Below are 21,632 nucleotides of genomic sequence, written 5' to 3' on the forward strand. Positions count from 1 at the left end.
TCTAGATATTCCAACCAGGGGAAATACTATCCCCAGAAGTGTTAAAACTAGTAAGTATTTCATGTTCCAATGAGATTACCTTTCATTCTTATACACTCAGGACCGTACTGGCCCAGTCTATTTGATCACCTAATGCCATCATTCCCGAATCAATCCAATGATCCTTTGCTGCTTTCCTCTATCACAGATATATCCTTCCTCATCTCACGGCTCCAGAGACTTGAATTTGATTGTGACCTCTTTGGGTTTTCTACGTGAGGTTTGCATATTTTCATGAGACTGCATGGGTTTTGCTCTCACATTCTAAACAGATACAATTTGGAAGATCAACCTGCCGCGCTAAATCACAAACACGAGAAAATCTGCAGATGCTGGAAACACAAAGCAACACACACAAGATGCTACTGAAGGGTCTTGGCCCAAAATATTGACTATTTACTCCCTTCCATAGATGCTGCTTGGCCTGCTGAGTTCTTCCCGCATTTTGTATGTGTTCCTATCTCTCTAAATTACCCTTAGTGTAGGTACATGTTGCAAAATCAGGAGGCATGTGGGATAAATGGATTGCAGGGAAAGGTATAGATAGGATTGCTCCAAGAATCAGCATAGGCTGAATGCCTTCTTCAAAGGTAGAAGAGCAAAGGTCGGAAGATTAGATTTGCACACAATATTCCAAGTGCAGTGTCACTAGGACCTTATGTAATTAGAGCATGTCATCTCTACTCATGACTTCTGAAATGTTTTCAGTCCATGCATGCTAACTTACAGTGATTTGTGTAAAGTTATATCAGGGTCTCTTTGAACACCAAAACCTTCCAAATAATCAAAACTTTAAAAATCTGTCACATTTTAAAGGCAGAGCAAGATAGGACTAAGTACTACTAAATGGGTTCAGTACAGATAGATACTTGATGGTTGGCATAGGTTGAGGTCTAAGTGGTCTGTTTATGTACTGTACAGACTTATTTGCATTTTCTCTGCCAAAGTGAATGATCAAACATTTTCCAAGATCATATTATATTTGTTATATTCTTAGTCATTCACTCAACCTGTTCACCATTTACTCAACCTATCCCCATTAAACTTCTTTGCAAGATCCTCCAACTTACATTGCTGCTTGGTTTTTAAATTTTTATTTATTTATACACACCACTTTGTACCAGCAGTAAACTTAGTGGTCCTACACTTGGTCCACTACTTTCAGTCTCTTAGTCTGAAATTGACTTATTCATTCTGACCTCATTCTGACTTTATTATCCATTAAGCAATTCTAATCATTGAGCACATCTACAAGGAGCTCTGCTACAAGAAAGCATCATCCATCATTAAGGACCCCAACATCCAGGCCAAGCTTTCTTGTTGCTGCTGCACTGAGAAGGAGGTACAGGGGCCTCAGGTCCCACACTACCAGGTTCAGGAAGTTATTAGTTATAACAGTTAACACCCACCAACCTGCATGGGTAACTTAACTCCTCCCAACTCTGAACTGATTCTACAATCTATAGGCTCACTTTGAAGGAGTCTGCAACTCATGTCCTCAAGATTTATTTGATTGTTTGTTTATTTACTTATTATTTTCTTTCATTTCCTCAATTTGGCTTCTTTTGCACATTGATTATTTGTCAGTCCTTGTTTTGTGTGTAGGGTTTCATTGATTCTATTGTATTTCTCTGTTCTACTGTGAATGCCTGCAAGAAAATTAATCTCAAGATAGTATATGTATGTACTTTGATAATAAATTTACTTTGAACTTTGATTTTTGAAATAACCTCAAACCATGTCCTTTAGTTTTGATTAATAATCTCGAGTGTCACCTTATCAATTCTAAAAAATCCAGATACACATTTCAAGTGAGCTCCCCCTTATTTATTCAAACATGCTTTGCCTTTCTAAATAATACTGTTTCTGTCATATATTATTATGTTTAAAACGCCCTGTACCAATTCCTCAATAGTAAATTCCAGCATTTTCCCTACCAGGCTATTTGTCTTCTCTCTGTCCTTTTTTTAAAAATTGGATTATATTTGATTCATTCTGTTCTATGTGGGGTTCTATTAAATATTGGAAGATATCACCCAACACATACTGTACATTCTCTGCTTTGCCACTTCCTTTGAAAGAATTTCAGTCCTATACAATATGTTTTTTTACTCCCCATTTTCTCAAATAATTTTCATAAGAGTCCTCATTCATTCCAAACCTCAGTTTTCCACATTTTGGGGGAGATTTTCTGCATCTTCTCCCATTTCTTCATTTGCTCGTTTAGTTTTCTCTCCGTCAGCCAGCCTTGACTCTCTTGTTAGATTTCTTCAAGTCTTTAAGATCCAGTTGATCATTTTACAATTTGTAAAGCAAATTTTGTCAGAGATTGACAGCTTTTGTAGCACATTTCATATGCCAAGTCACTTCCAGTCAGCAGGCTGACTATCCAACCCTTGACTCACCTCTATAACTTAAAAATAAAGGAGCAAAAGATAAGTATTGTTCAAGATTCAGAAATGGGTCCACTTTTCCATTTTTCTACATTAAGTGGTAGTGTAGTGGTTAGCACAATGCTTTACAATACAGTCAACCCAAGTTCATTTCTCGCCACTGCCTGTAAGGTGTTTGTATGTTCTCCCTGTGACTGCATGCATTTCCTCCAGGTGCTTCAGTTTCCTCCCACAGGACATATCAATTGGTAGGTTAATTGGTGATTGTAAATTGTCCTGTAATTAGGTCAAGATAAAATCGAGGGATTGCTGGGCATCACTTCTCAAAGGACCAGAAGGACCTATTTTGCACTTCATCTTAATAATTTTTTTAAATCCAATTTACAAACAACCCATGTAGTGTTAGGAGGCCCATGGACCACATATATCAATACTATCTCAAAAACATTTATCAGTACTATCTATGGTTCATCATATGCTCATCCAAATTATGTGCTGGGGATGAAAAGCTTACTTGAGATGCTGTAATTACTTCCACTAAAACAGAGAAATCAAAGAATAAATTAAATGAAAATTTATAAAATTATTGCTTGCTTGACATGTTAAACTGAGAAAGATTATTTCTTCTGGTGGGGAAGTCAGTAATGAATGACAGTGAATTTACAAGATTGAAAATAAGAGAAATTAACTAAACAGTTTGAAATGATTTCCCCTGGGTGATTATATTGCATCAGTTTGTGTCAGTGTGGACAATTACTTACAGGTCAGGAAGATGCAGGGTCATATGGAGAGATCAAGGAGATATGCTTAATTTTTGAATTGCTCATGGTTAGGAGTGCATGATGGACAATATTGACTCATCCTGTGTAATAAACTTCTTACAAGTCTTTGTACCTGGAAGGTCAGATCTGAAGAATTCCCTCTATTCTGCATTACAACTTTTTTTTGTCAACATAGGACTTCGTTGAATTCTGCTGTGTTTCTCAACCAATGACATGAATTGACTTCCTCCAAGCTTCACCTAAAAATGCATCCCCGTTTAGCTCCATTGAATTCTTCTCATTTCTGTTCTCTGAATGATAAGAGAATTTTTAGCTAAATTCCCTCAAAATCCTTCCTGCACCAGTAGTTAACCAGTGGATACAAGTTAAGCAGACTGTTTTTTTCTTATGTGCAAATGCAGCGTCTGCGAAAGTTTTACTGGCAGAGCAGGTACAGAAGAACTTCATGTGTCAAGTTAAGCAATATCAATTAACATATCAAAGTCTTAATAACTTTTAAAATATTTACTAAATCACTTCATCAGTTTCTCTACTTCAGTGGAAATAGTCCCGTCCCTTAAGTATGCTCTTAATGACATTTTTTTAAACATTTTAAGTATTTTCTCAAGTACATATATTGTCCCCAAGAGAAAATCATAAGAACTGCAGATGCAGGGAATCTAATATAGAACCAGAAAATGCTGAAAAAATTCAAGACAGCCTGCATCTGCGAAAAGAGAAACAGTAAACGTTCCTGGTCAAACTTCCTTATCAGAAGTGGGAAAGAGATGAAAGGAGGCAAAAAGTGGGGAAAGGAGATTACATTTGCCCCTCCACCCCACTTTTCTCCTTTTTTCTTTTATCTTTTCTTCTTTTTCCTCTCTCTCTTTGTCTGCTTCATCTGTCACTGTCTCTCAACTCTACCCCTTCTCTCCCATCCCTACCTGCCTGACATCTTACTCTTCTGTCTGCCAGTCACTTTGGGCTCCTTTCTCACACTCCCTTCTCCTCTTTGAATAGGCCATCTCACTTCTCTTCTCTCAGTCATGATGTAGGGTTTCAACCCAAAACAATTGACAATTCCCAACCTCCTACAGATACTGTTTGATCTGCTAAGTTCTTCCAACAAATTGTCTGTTGCTCCAGATTCCAGCATCTTCAGTCTATTATCTCCAGGAGACAAAAGAAACTTGTTCTGCTACAGTACAGATGGGAGAAGGAGATAGAGCCGCTGATAGGGTAAAACCAGGATAACCATGGGAAAAAAGTTGTAAAAAGGTTATCTGGTCAATTTTGGACCAAACCATGCCTGACTTTTTAATGGGTTATGTAGAGCAATCTTTGTACAGCACAGAAACAGAGTCTAAGCTGGCTTATTCCTCCCTCTCCCACTCCGCACTCCCCACTCCCCCTCTCTCACTCAATGTCAAAATACTTCTGAAATGTTACTGTTTCTACTTCCCCTATCTCCTATGGCAGTTCATTCCATGTATTAACTACTCATGGCATGAGAATTTTACTTCTCAGAACCTCCTCCTCTCTCCTTATACCAATGTCTATTAACTTTATACACTCCCTGTCATGGGAAACAGACACTGCTTATCTTCCCTTCCTATGACTCTTATAATTTTATATATCTCCATCATGTCTCCTTGAAGGCAATAAGCAGATGTTTTCAGCTCTCATTTCCCAGCCTCCTTCTCTCCAGGGGAGTTCTGTCTGGTGGAACTGGTCCTCACTCTCAATAATTTTTCCTTTGGCTCATCCCACTTCCTCTAAACCAGTGGTGTAGCCATGGGTCACAGCAATGCCTGCCTTTTTGTCGACTACATGGAACAGCCCATGTTCCGAGCCTACACTGGTATCGCTCCCAGCTCTTCCTACACTACGTTGACAATTGCATTGGTGCTGCTTCCTGCACCCATGCTGAGCTAGTAGACTTCATTACCCTTGCCTCCAACTTCCACCCTGCCCTCACATTTACTTGGTTCATTTCTGACACCTCCCTCCCCTTTCTCGATCTTTATGTCTCTGTCTCTGGAGACAGTCTATCTGCTGTTATATATTATAACCCCACTGATAATTACAGCTGCCTGGACTATACCTTTTCCCACCTTGACGCCTGCAAAGATGCCATCCTCTTCTCTCAGATCCTCTGTCTCCACCACATCTGTTCTCAGGATGACGTGTTTTATTCCAGAACTAACGAGATGTACTTCTTCAAAGAAAGGGGTTTTCCTTCCTCCACCATCAAAGCTGCCCTCACACACATCTCTTCTATTTCATGCACATCTTCCCTCACCCCATCCTCTCGCTACCATGACCAGGGATATTGTTCCTCTTGTCCTCACCTACCACCCCAGTAGACTCCACATCTAACACATAATTTTCTATAATTTCTGCCATCTCCAATGGGATCCCACCACGAAGCATATCTTTCCCTCCTCCCTTCATTCTGCTGTCTGCAGGGATTGCTCCCTACACAACTCCCTTCCCCACTGATCTCCCTCCTGGTACATATCCATGCAAGTGGAACAGCTGCCACACCTGCCCCTACACCCCTTTCCTCACTACTCTTCAGGGCATCAAACCGTCCTTCTACGCGAGACAACACCTCATTGGTAAATCAGTTGGGGTCATCTCCACTATCCTGTGCTCCCGGTGTGGCCTCCTGTATATCGGTGAGACCTGACATTGATTGGAAGACCCTTCTCTGAGCACATAGGTTCTGTCTGCCAGAAAATACGGGATCTCCTGGTGGTCACCCATTTCAATTCCACTTGCCATTCTGATTCCAAAATATCAGCCCATGGCCTTCTCCACTGCTGCGATAAGGCCACATTCAGGTTGGAGAAGCAGCACCTTATGTCCCATATGGGTAGCTGCCAACCTGATGGCATGAACATCAATTTCTTGAACTTTTGGTAATAGCTCCCCCCACCCTTTCACCATTCCCCATTCCTGTTTCCCTCTGTCACCTTATCTCTTTACCTGCCCATCACCACCCTCTGGTGCTCCTCCCCTTCCCTTTCTTCCTCTGCTATCAGATGAGCCCTCCTCCAGCCTGTTATCTCTTCCACTAATCAACTTCTCAGCTCTTTTCTTCATCTCTGCCTCCTCCCCTGGTTTCACCTATCACCTGTCACCTTGTACTTCTTCCTCCCCTCTCCCCACATTCTTCTCATCTTTTCCTTAGCCCTGAAGGGCCTCGGTGCGAAACATTAACTATTTACTCTTTATCATAGATCCTGCCTGGACTGCTGAGTTCCTCCAGAATTTTGAGTGTGTTGCTTGGATTTCCAGCATCTGCAGATTTTCTAGCACTTGTGAAAAAAAACAACAAAAAATTCAGCTCTCCAATCCAGGCAACAACCTTATGAATCTTTTTGGCATCTTCTGTAGCTTCATCACGTGCCTTTTGTAGTTTGTTTCATTCATAGTGAGCCTTGCATTCAGCTCTTTTACCGGTACGTTGATGACTGCATCGCTGCTACCTACGGTACTCATGTAGAATTCAACATTTCCATTATTTTTGCTGTTTATTTCCACCCTGCTTGCACTGTCACATACTCAATCTCCAAATCTTCTATTCCTTTGCTGGATCTTTATGTTTTCAACGAAGGAGACAGTCTACCTACTGGCATTGATTACAAGATGGCTGACTCCGTCATGTACCTTGACTATCCTACATACCATCCTGATTCTTCTAAGGATCCTGTTCCATTCTTCCAGTCCCTTCAATGATGAGGCATTTGTACAGGTGCTTCTAAAGTTTGTTCTTTTTCCTGAATGCTGGTTTCCCCTCTAGCACTGTTAACAAAGCCATTGACCACATATAACTCATTTTCCACTCTGCTGTGCTCGCATCCTCCCTCTGGGACAGAACAAATATAGAGTTGTCCTTATCTTTCAGCTCTACATTCCTGCTGTTCAATAGATCATACCCTGCAATTTCTGCTACCTTCAAAGTGAGTCCACCAGCAGGCATCTTTTACCCTCTCTTCTTCGAAAAGAGATTAGCTTAATTCGTCACATGTACATTTAACCATGCAGTAAAACCAGCGAGGGTTGTGCTGTCACCACACTTCCAGGACCAACATAGTATGCCCACAGCTCACTAACAATAACCATATGTCTTTGGAATGTGTGAGGAAACCGAAGCACGTAGAGAAAGCACAAGTGCCCTCGGGGAGAATGAACAAGCTCATTACAGGCAGTGTCAGAACTGAAACCCGGTTAGTGATTGCAGACATTGTAAAGTGATACACTAACCCCTGCTCTACTGTGCCACCCTGGTTCACTCATCTGTTCCTGCCTACTATTTTACGTTTCTTTACAAACACAGACAATCTAAACTTGCCCTTTCAATTCTTTCATTCTCACTGGCCAGGGACCCAAAGAGGATTTCCATGTGACTTAAAGGGGATCTCCATTCCTAAATGGAGAAACGTAGATTTGATGATGACTTTGTAGGACACCTACATTCCATCCGCAGTGCAACCTTGTCCTGCCCATTGCCTACCACTTTATCTTTCTCTATAATATTGAGTCCCAATGCAAACTCAAGGAACAGCACTTCTCTTCTATGACCATTCTGTTCTGTTTCAGTTGAATCTACCAAGGTACCATGGATCCTCGCTGATCAGCCTATTAAGAGGAAACTTTTGAAAGCTTTGGCAAAAGTCCATGTATACAACAACACGGTGCTGTGCCCCCTTTAATCACCTTCATCCCTGCCTCATGAAATTCAATCAATTTTTTAATATATGACATCCTCTGCACAAAGCCAAATCGCTACCCCAGATACATAAATCTATGTTTTTACAGATATAAGTTAGTTATTTTTCTTTCCTTTCCAATTCCAGCAAAGGGACTTTGACTTGAAATGTTAACTCTTTTTCTCTTCCAACAGATGTGGAATGACATGCTGAGACAGTCCAGCATTATTTATTTATTTATTTATTTATTTATTTATTGTCCCTAAGAAGTACGCAAACCTTAATGTCAAAAAAACCTCAGATGTTGAAACCTTGTTTGTTTAAGTTTCCTTGGTCCATTAGACAAAAATCAAAAGAAGCCAGCTGTATTTCCCTTTTATATTCTTTAATAATTGAGTCATGAAAACATCCACAATTAACTTCAAGACGAAATGTTTTTTCTTTGTTCGAGAGGATGCTCATGGTTAATTCAAAACAGATATTGTAGACTACACGCCCATTCTCAAATGAATCATATTAATGCATGAATAATTTCTTCCTAATCCACAGAATACTTCAGCGCCCATTGGTTCATTGTGATTGGGAACTTACAGCAGATCTCATGATCTATGTTATTTCAAGTATTATTGTCATTTTATTCTGCACCTTAATTAGCATATCTAAATTGTCCACAGAAAATCCATGATTTTATTTATTTATTAATTAGAAAAATCTTCAGTTGTTGCATATCTATTGCCTAGTTCTGGTCTCTCACCCATTTTTGTATTCCTATTTAACCACATCTGTGTTGTACCTATAACATTTATAGTTCACTCACTGAGAAAGTCTAGGTTGTCCAATATATAGTTAATGCTTTTTGCTGTTCTGTAGAATATTTTAAGAAATTTGCCTCCATTAATTTATGCAATCTCTCACGCTTCTGATAACTTTCCCTGCTTAGTCTATATTGATTCAAAAGCTGTTCTGTTTTCAAATACTTTTGGGCGTGTTGCATTTTGTAAATCGTTAAGCACTCCTTCTAGTGGTGGATCTCACATCCATTCTGTGTACTTATCCTCTTCTCTAATTGCCTACTGTCACTAAAGTTTGGCATCTGATTGTACAACTTCACCAAACTTTCCAAAATTCCAGCATCTAAATATATATTTGCATTTCAAAGCATAGCTCCAGACCTATGATCTTTTTTTTTGTACACCATTTAGCTGTTAGCTAGATATTTGCCCTTCGATCCAGCAAACAGCTCCTGAATACTAAAGTATCTCCCATTCACTTTGTGATGTTACTAAATTCCATACGACAAAGGAGCAGAAGTTGGCCATTCAGCCCATCGAGTCTGCTCCACCATTTCATCATGAGCTGATCCAATCTCCCCTTTAGTCCCATTCCCCTGCCTTCTCACCATAATCTTTGATGCCCTGACTACTCAGATACCTATCAATCTCTGCCTTAAGTACACCCAATAACTTGGCCTCCACTGCTGCCCATGGCAACAAATTCCATAGATTCACCACCCTTGGTCTAAGCAAATTTTTTCTCATCTCTGTTCTGAATAGGTGCCCTGCAATCCTCAAGTCATGTCCTCTCCTACTAGACACCCCCACCATTGGAAACAACTTTGCCACATCCACTCCGTCCATTCCTTTCAACATTCAAAATATTTCTATGAGGTCCCCCCTCATTCTTCTAAACTCCAAGGAGTACAGTCCAAGAGTGGTCAAACATTACTCATATGTTAACCCTCTCATTCCCAGAATTATTCTAGTGAATCTTCTCTGAACCCTCTCCAATGTCAGCACATCTTTTCTTAAATAAGGAGCCCAAAACTGCACACAGTATTCCAAGTGAGGTCTTACCATTTCCTTATAGAGCCTCAACATCACATCCCTGCTCCTATACTCTATGCCTCTAGAAATGAATGCCAACATTGCATTCGCCTTCTTCACTACCGACTCAGCCTGGAGGTTAACCTTAAGGGTATCCTGCACGAGGACTCCCAAGTCCCGTTGCATCTCAAAACTTTGAATTCTCTCCCCATTTAAATAATAGTCTGCCCATTTATTTCTTCTACCAAAGTGCATGACCATATACTTTCCAACATTGTAATTCATTTGCCACTTCTTTGCCCATTCCCCCAATCTATCCAAGTCTCTCTGCAGACTCTTTGTTTCCTCAGCACTACTGGCCCTTCCACCAATCTTTGTATCATCAGAAAACTTGGCCACAAAGCCATCTATTCCATAATCCAAATCGTTGATATACAACGTAAAAAGAAACGGCCCCAACACGGACCCCTGTGGAACACCGCTGGTAATTGGCAGCCAACCAAAATGGGATCCCTTTATTCCCACTCTCTGTTTCTTGCCAATCAACCAATGCTCTATCCACGTATGTAACTTTCTCCTAATTCCATGGGCTCTTACCTTGTTTAGCAGCCTCATGTGCGGCTGCTTGTCAAAGGCCTTCTGAAAATCCAAATACACAACACGTGCAAACCTGGGGTGTACACCCCAGGTGTGTATTTGTACACAACAAATACACGTGCCTAGTTCGGCACGGACTAGGAGGGCCGGAATGGCCTGTTTCCGTGCTGTGATTGTTATATGGTTATATAACATCCACTGCATCTCACTTGTTTAGCTTACTTGAAATTTCCTCAAAAATTGCACTAGGTTTGTCAGGCAGGATTTTCCTTTCAGGAAACCATGCTGAGTTCTGCCTATCTTATCATATGCCTCCAGGTACTCCATAACCTCATCCTTGACAATCGACTCCAACAACTTCCCAACCACCGATGTCAAGCTAACAGGTCTATAATTTCCTTTTTGTTTCCTTGCCCCCTTCTTAAATATCGGAGTGACATTTGAAATCTTCCAGTCCTCCGGAACCAGACCAGAATCTATCAACTTTTGAAAGATCATTGCTAATGCCTCCGCAATCTCCACTGCTACTTCCTTCAGAACACGAGGGTGCATTCCATCTGGTCCAGGAGATTTATCTACCCTTAGACTATTCAGCTTCCTGAGTACTTTCTCTGTCATAATTGTGACTGCATGTTTCTCTTCCCTGACACCCTTGAATGTCCGGTATACTGCTGATGTCTTCCTCAGTGAAGACTGATGCAAAATGCCCATTCAGTTCCTCTGCCATCTCCTTATCTCCCATTACAATTTCTCCATCATCATTTCTATCAGTCCTATATCTACTCTCACCTGTCTTTTACTCTTTATATACTTGAAAAAGCTTTTAGTATCCTCTTTGCTAGCTTCCTTTCATAGTTCATCTTTTCCCTCTTAATGACCTTCTTAGTTTCCTTTTGTAAGCTTTTAAAAACTTCCCAATCCTCTGTCTTCCCACTGATTTTTGCTTCCTTGTATGCCCTCTGCTTTGCTTTTACTTTGGCTTTGACTTCTCTTGTCAGCCACAGTTGTATCCTTTTTCCATTCCAAAATTTCTTCTCCTTTGGAATATATCTGTCTTGCACCTTCCTCACTTCTCACATAAACTCTGCCGTCCTTCCCGCTAGTGTCCCTTTCCAGTCAACCTTGGCCAGTTCCTCTCTCATGCCACTGTAATTTCCTTTACTCCACTGAAATACTGACACATCAGATTTTGGCTTCTCTTTCTCAAATTTCATACTGAATTCAATCATGTTGTGATCACTGCCTCCTAAGGGTTCATTCACTTCCATCTCTCTAATCACCTCTGGTTCATTACACAATACCCAATCCAGTACAGCTGATCCCCTAGTGGGCTCAACAACAAGCTGTTCTAAAAAGCCATCTCGTAGACATTCTACAAATTCTCTCTCTTGAGATCCAGTGCCGACCTGATTTTCCCAATCCACTCGCATGTTAAAATCCCCCACAATTATCATAACTCTGCCCTTCTGGCAAGCGTTTTCTATTTCCTGTTGTAATTTGTAGTCCACATCACTGCAGCTGTTAGGAGGGCTGTAGATAACTGCCATCAGGGTCCTTTTACCCCTGCGATTTCTTAGCTCAACCCATAAAGGTTCTGTACCTTCCGATCCTATGTCAACTCTTTCTAATGATTTATATCATTATCATTTCTTACCATTAAAGCCACGCCACCCCCTCTACCTACCTGCCTATCCTTCTGATACACCGTGTATCCTTGGATGTTCAGCTCCCAGAGACATGCGTCCTTTAGCCACGTCTCAGTGATGGCCACAATATCATAACTGCCAATCTGTAACTGTACAACAAGATCATCCACCTTATTCCTTATGCTGCGTGCATTTAAGTATAACACCTTAAGTCCATTATTTGGTACTTTTTGCATTGATTGCACTGCAACTTTATTGCACTGCAACTCATCCCAATGGCTGCAAATTTGCTCCATCACCTGCTTGTCCTTCCCGACATCCTTACTGCTCACCATCTTAGATCTATTTCTGTTTTCCCTCTCCTCTGCTCCATCATTCCAGTTCCCATCCCCCTGTCAAATTAGTTTAAACCCTCCCTAACAGTCCTATTAAACCTTCCCGCCAGGATATTGGTCCGCCTAGAATTCAAGTGTAACCCGTCCTTTTTGTACAGGTCACACCTGCCCCAAAAGAGGTCCCAGTGATCCAGAAACTTGAATCCCTACCCCCTGCTCCAATCCCTCAGCCACGCATTTATCCTCCACCTCATTCCATTCCTACTCTCACTGTCGCGTGGCACAGGCAGTAATCCTGAGATTACTACCTTTGCGGTCCTTCTTCTCAACTGCCTTCCTAACTCCCTATATTCTCCTTTCAGGACCTCTTCCCTTTTCTTACCTATGTCATTGGTACCTTTATGTACCATGACCTCTGGCTCCTCCCCTTCCCACTTCAGGATATCTTGGACGCGATCAGAAACATCCTGGACCCTGGCACCAGGGAGGCAAACTACCATCCGGGTCTCCTGATTGTGTCCACAGAATCGCCTATCCGACCCCCTAACTATCGAGTCCCCTATTACTACTGCCTTCCTCTTCCTTTCCCTACCCTTCTGAGCTACAGGGCCGGACTCTGTGCCGGAGGCACGGCCACTGTTGCTTCCCCCAGGTAGGCTGTCCCCCCCCAACAGTACTCAAACAGGAGTACTTATTGTCAAGGGGTACAGCCACTGGGGTACTCCCTAGTACCTGACTCTTCCCCTTCCCCCTCCTAAACATGACCCACCAGTCTGCCTCCCGTGGCCCCGGTGTGACCACCTGCCTGTAACTCCTCTCTATCAACTCCTCACTCTCCCTGAAGGTCATCGAGCTGCAGCTCCAGTTCCCTAACACGGTCCCTTAGGAGCTGCAGCTCGGCGCACCTGGCGCAGGTGTGGACATCCGGGAGTTTAGGAGACTCCAGGGCCTCCCATATCTGACACTGAGAACAACAAGCTGCCCTCACACTCATACTTCCCCTTTCCTCAAATAACAGGAAAAACTGAAACCTAAACCTACCTTCCCTCGTCCGCTTCTGCCTAAGCCCGTTGAGCCAAAGCTCTTAAGCCTACACTCTGCTCCCGGTTTCTTCCGCTGCCCGCAAACGACACTGCCCACTGTATAAGGCCGTGTCCTTTTTAAATCTTCCCCGCTTCACTGCCCAACGTCACATGCCTGCGCAGTCCCGCCTCTCTTAACTCCGATGAGAATAAGAAAAAATCAAAATGGCTCCTACCACACTCCCATTCTGCTCCTCCGACTTCCTTCTCCAAATTCCAAATGGAAGACATCTACCTTCCTTTTTAGACCTTCATTAGCCTTTGTGTAAGAGGCATCATTGTTTTGTTTCAAGCAGGCAAAACCAATTGAATCAAAATTATAAATGAAAAGCTTGGCATTAATCCCCTACTGGATATTTCTTAATAATTATTAGCTATTTTAATCTACACATATGATGAATACTGTCAATACAACAACATCAGTTTAGGCTAACCTCCACAAGGTCATTTAGACATTTCTACCCAAAGCTATGTGGCCTTTAACCCTAGAATTCTAGAATTTATGATCTAGCAGTATCTTGCTTCCAGATGCATCACACTCACCAATTACATACTTGAGAGAACACCTCCTCATTTATGCAGATACTATGACAGGAAAGAGGACTGGGTTCCTGGAACATAACCTACAACATTTTGTTAATAACAAAGCCAAGAACAACAATCGGGCCTGCCAACATTTAACTAATGTTCTTTATCAGGATGAAGCTTAGGTCCACAATGTCCTGATAATTTGAACTTGGAGGTTGAGGCAAAGGATTCAAAAGTCCTTATCATCATGATGTGCATGCAATTCCTAACCAAAGAACAGAAAAAGAGTGAAAAACTCAAATGAGAAAAGATACACAATGTAGAATTGTGATTCCACATCTCTCAAGACCAAGGTTGATCTTTTGTGTGCTGCAGGTTGATACCACAATGAAGCACTGTCCATGGTACTAGAAATAAAATACCTTATCCAGTACAAAAGTGTTGTCTAGTAATGGAGGAGACCACACATTCACCTTACTTGCAAGCTGTTGAACACTGCTGATTCTGTTGTCAATTTTCCTGTTGCCTCTGGCTCAGTGTGATAGTTCAGATATTCCTGAGAGATCATTCTGATTTCTACAGATAGCTTCAGCAGGTGCAAGGTGTAAAATGCAAACAAGGATACATCAAGAACAAATACACAAATGATAATTGCAGATGCTGCTTCACTGTAAAACAAAATGTTTACACACTTTAAGGAGATAAGTATTTTTTTTCTCCAGTTATATTACAGAAATATTGGTTAGAAGTCTTAATGAAGTAGAAATTGGGGAGTTTCTGACCACTGGGGGAAAAGCAATACAAGAAAACTGATGCACAAGCACAGGAGACGGATCTTTATGCAGTACTACAAAAGGTCAAATGAGATTTATCCCAATGGTACAACATGGCTAACATCAAATACATTATGCCGAAGTTGCATTTGTGGGATTTTCTCCACTGACAACTTCGCAGGAAAAAAAATCAGAAAGAAATATCTCTTACTAAATGACATTACTGAATAGATTTTACAATCATGAAAGGTAAGCTCATTAATGGCTTATCATCTAAATTACAATCCTTTACATCTAATCCTTCAGATAAAATCCTAATAAGTTCACTATAAAATAAACTATGAAAAAGATAACTAAAAGATAAAAGATTTAAAAAAAGCCCTCCTGCATTTTCTGCCAAATGGCATGTCTTCCAAAAGCAGTTCTTATATTTTGTTCTTTCTTATATTTTTATCAAGGTTTCTTCCCAATTAACTAATTAATTTCAAGTAGTTAACACACACACAATGCTGGAGGAACTCAGCAGGCCAGGCAGCATCTATGGATAAAAGTACAGTCGACATTTCGGGCCAAGACCCTGCAACAGGACTGGAGAAAAAGAGATGAGGAGCAGATTTTTAAAAACCTAGCTCAACTAGATTTCAACTAGTTCATGATTTTGATAGTTGCAAACATTACTGAAACCCGATTACCTTTGCTAAAATTTAACTAGACCGTACACAACTCTGAAGTCCTACTACTTAGTCAACATCAAAAAAAAAATTTCAAATATTCTCAGCAGTCCAAAGCTGGGATATAATTACTTTATTCATCAAATAATTGATCATTGAATGAGAAGTTATAGATCTCCACAAAGAACAATTCCCTCTTATTTGCTTTATAATAAACAATAATAGAGTGGCTTAATTACAAGCAAAATTCCTTTGCAACTCACGTTATTGAAAATGACCAAAGTAATTTCAAAATGCATTTGATTTTAAAGATTAATCAGGAATTTACAGAATTTCAGCCAGTTTCTGATGGACATGAAATGATCTACTGTATATTTATTGATTTAAGGAGTTACTGGGTCAGACTTCTGCTGGATTGTCACTATACCTTCTTGATCCTCGCCAACAGCCAATGAAGTTGATGCTGTCTACATGGACTTTAGTAAGGCACTAGACAAAGTCCCACATGGGAGGCTGTTCAAGAAGGTTCAGTCGCTCAACATTCAGGGTGAGGTAGTAAACTGGATTATACATTGGCTTTGTGGGAGAAGCCAGAGAGTGGTAGTAGATGGTTGCCTCTCTGACTGGAGGCCAGTGACTAGTAGTGTGCCACAGGGATCGGTGCTGGGTCCTATGTTGTTTGTCATCTATATCAGTGATCGGGATGATATTGTGGTTAACTGGATCAGAAAATTGCGGATGTCACCATGATTGGGGATGTAGTGGACAGTGAGGAAGGCTACCTTGGCTTACAGAGGGGTCTGAATCAGCAGGAAAAAATAGGCTGAAAAATGGCAGATTGAATTTAATGCAGACAAGTGTCAGGTTTTGCACTTTGGTAGGGAATACAGGTTCATAATTTGTTGTATGTAGCATCACAGGTAGATAGAATAATAAAGAAATTTTTTGGCCCCTTGGCCTTCATAATTCAAAATATTGAGTACAGGATGTTATGTTGAAATTGTATAAGTTGTTGGTGAGACATAATTTAGAGTATTGTGTGCAGGACAATTTCAATTTTAATTTGGAGGACCTGAGTTATAAGGAAAGATTGAATAGGTTAACACAGTATTCTTCAGAATGTAGAAGATTGAGAGGAGATTTGATAAAGGTATACAAAATTATAAGGGGTATGGATAGGGTAAATTCAAGCAGGCTTTTTCTACTGCTATTGGGTGGGTCAACAACAAAAGGTCATGGGTTAAGAGTGAAAGTGCGAAGTTTAAGGGGAACATGAGCGAAAACTTCTTCACTTCGAGGGTCATGAGAATGAGCTGACAGCACACTTGGTGCAGGTGAGCTTAATTTCAATGTTTAATAGAGAAGGTTAGATACGTACATGGATAGTAGGGGTTTTGAGAGCTATAGTCCTGGTGCAGGTTGATAGGAGTAGAAAGTTTAAAGTGTTTTGGCATGGACGAGATGGGCTGAAGGTCCTGCTTTGGTGCTGTACTTCTCTATGACTCCAAGTTAAAGATGCAGTTCAGAACTCTCACAGGAATTCTAAGCAATTGTAACTTTCACATAATCTATTTTTCTCTAACTGCCCAACTGTCTTTCTCAGGTTAAAGCAAAAATACTGGGTATTTAAGTATTCCCTTTGAAGTTGAATGTTTTTGTTAATCTCTTATGCTGCACTTCATTTCGAAGACATAGCATAAATTTTGACTGTAAAAGAGCATATCAACAACACAAATTTTCAATTTTTAAATCATTTAAGATAAAAAGAAATAACAAAGGGGCTGCAGATCTCCTACTATACATATTTCCTTCATATGTCCTGTTTCTTTTTTGATCCACTCAAACTGGATATTTTAAAGTTGCTCAGACTGTCACTTGATAAACATTGTCCTACAAGGATTTCCACGGCTGAGCTTCTGCAGCGTGCCTGCTGTCCAGAAACTACATGTCATGGGCTATTGAGGCTCCCATTCACTTCTGACAAGAATGAAATTGAAGCATTCTCTCCAAATCACATTGTGCGAGACATTAACATGAATAGGTAGGTATACACTACCCAGGGACTTTGAACTTTTTTCATCTAGATTACCACCAACAAACAAGGTGTCAGTGATATGGAAGTGCTGTATATGAAAAACAGAGTGGGAGGAAAGAATTGCAAACTGAATGATGTCTGACTCATTCTTATGCACCACCTGGCAGTCGAAGGAAATACAACATTATTAAAGGCTTGAAGCAGACAGGATAACTGCTTCAGTTACCATATACAATGATTCCTCAAGCACCAACATGGGAAGATTAGGAGTGGGCCATTCAGCACATTGATCCTGCTCTATCAATCAGGCCCATGCAGAGTTTGCTGATCACATCGGGGCAGGATGTGTGTGATTGAGTATTAGAATCACTGAAAAATTAAGGCAGACTAGTATGGAAGAGCAGTGCAAAAGGGGAGTGCTGCTGCACAGAATGAGAGTAGGACTCATTAATCTAAAGCAAGTCAGGCATAGCTATTTCATTTGGATAGGCAAGGAGGATAAGGCAAGGAAACTAAATGAAAGGGAGCGAAAAAATAAGGGCAAATTAATCTCTGAAACAGTGAACAAAGCCAAGGAGTGGTAGAACGACATTCTTCAGCAGAGGATTTGCACCCTAGCTGGCACATTGAGCTTTGTCTTCCCTTGGGATGTTCTATTTAGAGATGAAAAATGCGGGTACACCCTGCCAAATAAATATTCATTGCCAATTGAAATCCATTTCCACCATTTCATGTTACATCAGAATTTCAGTTGCATTTCTCCAAGAGGAGGTATGAATGTTATCAGGTTCTAAGGTTGTTAATTTCCCTCACTATCTATCAGTAAAGGGTAGTAGGGGAAATGAACAGCCAGTATTGGATATTGGTTTAAATTATCTATTTCAAGAACATTATTCTTCTGTTTATATTTGATGGTGAGGTATAATTTCAGAGGCAAATGCTTACCTAGAAAACCTCCAGATAGTTTAGGTGAGCATTAGTATGAGTGGAGAATTTGACCATATTCCTCCAGAGTAAGGATTTGATCCTCACTGCCAATAACTGCTATGCCCATGTTTTTCACCAGCTGGTACCTGCTTGCTTCTCCAGTAGACATGGCTGGATAGCAGTCAGGAGCAGAAAGCCTGGCAAGTTCTTCTTTCCCGAAAGCTCAAAGGCTGGAGTGCTCTCTCTGCAATTGTGAATCTTTCGCTTTTATTGACTGCACAGCCATGCGCCACATCAGGGCAGAGCATTTACCACAATACCATCAAAAGAACGTTGATAACAATACAAATTAGAAGCACCGCATGAGTCCGGGGCAAGGCATTTGAAAAAATAGAACAATATTCTGCCCTTTCTGGATATATCAGCCTTTAACTGCACATCTTTGCTTTCCTTTGCAGCTTAATTCAAAAGAGGCAAACAACAAAACCAGAGAAGAGGGAAGATGCCAATGGAAAATATGCTAAATTCACAGAAAAATTAAAACATTTTTGTTTGCACTGCATACTAGACAGTATTAAATCTAACCTGTGAGTAAAATAGTATGATGGATTACTGATATTTAAGTGATGGTAAGTTAATTTATTTATGGCACATATCTATATTTTCACTACCCTCTTTTCAATGGAATTTGGTAATGTTTTAATATTACAGCCATTATTTACACCGCAAGGATGTCTGTGTACTGCCCTGCTAAGCAGCATTGCTTGGGATTTTCCTGTTAACCAACAGAAACACTACATTGCCTTTTCATGCACGAGTGTTATTTCTGTTAACTATTTAGTTGCTGATATAATGTACATATTACAATTTTCCTGAAATTTATTTTCTAGTTGTTTTTTTTTAAATATTCTATTATAAGCATCAATCAATTACACAAAAAGTGCATCAATTATTTTTTGAAGCATTGTTTTAAAATTTTCATCAAATTATAACTGAAAATAAAGAACCAACAACTGAAAAATTACATCAAGAGATTATTTCCAAAAATTAGGTAGTACTTTGAATGTCTACAGCATTTGAAAGCAGTTAGTCCATCATTGTACAGTTTCTGTTGATTAAAAAACGGAAACCTAGATAGATAGGCATATGATTTATCCCCTTCCCATCTTGTTCTGACTTTACAATTTATCTAGCGTCATTTATTATCGGCACTGCATTATTCTGTAAAGGCTCATTCTACTTATTTGTGTGATTTTTTTAAACAAGTGCAACAGCACATGCATCACCTAATCGAACGGCAAATGGGGCTTTTTACCCATGAATCACCTAGTGGCAGTGAATGCAAAAATAATACAGATCCTTTATTGCCAAGAGGACTCAATGGAAGAGCTTACAAATAATCTCACAGTAGTTAGCAATATTTTAGAAAGAGAAAAATACTAGGGCAATGAAGAAAGCTTGAAGTCTCCATATAAGGCTTTCATTTGATGATTCTGTACCTGAAGTTGTTCAGTGGCGTGATTTTTCTTTGGTCCACGCTTTGCCCTTCTGAGCCAGTCACGGCCGCTGTGAGTCCACAAATACCGATTCACCAGTGTTCCTCTAGGTTCATTTTCTGTGGAAAATGTGAGATAACATCTAAACCAGGGAAATGATGTGTTTTAAGAAAAGAAATAAAAATACACCTATTTACTTCTTTTGTTTACAACAAAGAAGGATGGCTGTAAGAGAAGTCTCATATTTTTTGTAACCAAAAAATATATATGGCATTATTTTCATGTCAATCTCCAAATTCAATGATACTAATTAAAATTGGTATATTGCAATAACAGACGAAGTGTTAATGGGGCAGCAGTCAAGTGTGTCAGGAAAATGAAGGGACCCTTGGGGGCCTGGCACGATGTTTATAATCAGCTAAAATCAGCATCCACTGGAGAGCTGTTCTACCATAAATCTCCTAATAGCTCAAAAGGCACCACAGAGAATTTCAAAGAAACAAATTTGCTGCTAAACATTATTTTAACCTCACTGATGTAGCGCACAGTATCTGGTACATCATATGAGATTTATTTTTAAATAAACAAAGCAAAACAATTGCATTTTAGGTTCCACAAATAAATATTCAAGTTTTGCACTTTCCACATTTCTACTTTTATCTTCACATCCAAGGTACATACCCATTTAGTCAATATTTCCTATAAAATCTCAGCATTATTCTTTTATTCAAAGTGCACATAAGACCACCCACCTGTCTACCATACAAATCGCAGAACAGGCAACTCCCAGGACTGGCTGCTAATGTCACAATATTTGCAAATTCTGGGGAAAGAATGTTTCCAATTCTCCATTAGAATAGAACTGGCCTCATGTTTTTGCTCATTTGTTGTTTTTTTTTCTGGCTCCTGCAGCTGCTGAGAACCTTTTACTGTTTCCCCAGTCGCAGTGAGCGCTCTCTTCAGCACCTAGGCCAGCAGCTGCAGAAATGTATCTGTGATCTGACAGGCATTGTTTATTTTAGCAACAACTTCTTACAACTGAGGCTTGGTAAAGTTAGGAGAAGGCTGGAGGATTGGAAACTGCTTGTGGTGCTCCTTCTCCCAACCTTCATTACTGGCAGCTGCTTTAATAGTTCATATTTTTTATTTACTTATCCAAAATGTCAATGATTTTTTAAGCTATTTCCTTCCACTCAAGAGTGTTTAATAAACTACCTTAGGAAGTATGTTTGTTGTTATCAATTATAAGGATTAATATTTTTGCAAAAAATTAAAATGTTAACGTTAGATTGTTGCTTTCACATAAAAGTTTATAAAGAAAATTTTAGTATTTGTCCGCAATTTTGCCAGCCTGTTTAAACTGGCGTTTTTAAAATACACATTTGATTAGCTTCACAGACAGATATTCTGTGAATTCCCTTTAGAAAAGTGGGAAGTATGCTTTGTGAAAATGTCATCTGCCGGTGCTGCAATTACTTACACTTCAGCAATCATGTTCACAATGCAGAATGGGTCAAATTCAGGTGAGTACCAGAACCAGCAATCATTCTCTGGAATGAGAACAAGGCCATTTTCTTTCATTTCCCATCAACACAACTATCAAGGCCTTAATTACAAGGCAAGTGTCAGTCCTGGCTGATGTAAGGCTTATTATTATATAGCTCAGCATCAAATCAGTTTTGTATTGATGAGTAGTATAAATGAGAAAGCTAAGCTTGGGTCTCATAAAACAGAAAAAAAAAGCTCTCCCCAGAGGAGAAAATGTGGAAAGTCTCAATCATATTAGTTCACTTTGACCTGACTTGACC

General features: G+C 40.0%; 1 protein-coding gene across 17 annotated transcripts in view; it reads right to left on the minus strand.

Annotated features, from left to right (window-relative positions):
* Positions 1–21,632, minus strand: part of LOC140733456 (myelin transcription factor 1-like protein) — a 444,485-nt gene that overhangs the window by 335,614 nt on the left and 87,239 nt on the right. For 16 of the 17 annotated variants that reach the window (XM_073056807.1, XM_073056806.1, XM_073056820.1 and 13 more), the window contains exon 2: positions 19,828–19,943. The gene's annotated coding sequence lies outside the window, so the exon portion shown is untranslated. Of the gene's footprint in view, positions 1–18,346; positions 18,403–19,827; positions 19,944–21,632 lie in introns of those variants that run through there. The other variant, XM_073056810.1, reaches the window with a different exon arrangement.

This window comes from Hemitrygon akajei, chromosome 9 (assembly GCF_048418815.1).
Source record: "Hemitrygon akajei chromosome 9, sHemAka1.3, whole genome shotgun sequence".
In the NCBI taxonomy this organism is placed as follows: Eukaryota; Metazoa; Chordata; class Chondrichthyes; order Myliobatiformes; family Dasyatidae; genus Hemitrygon; species Hemitrygon akajei.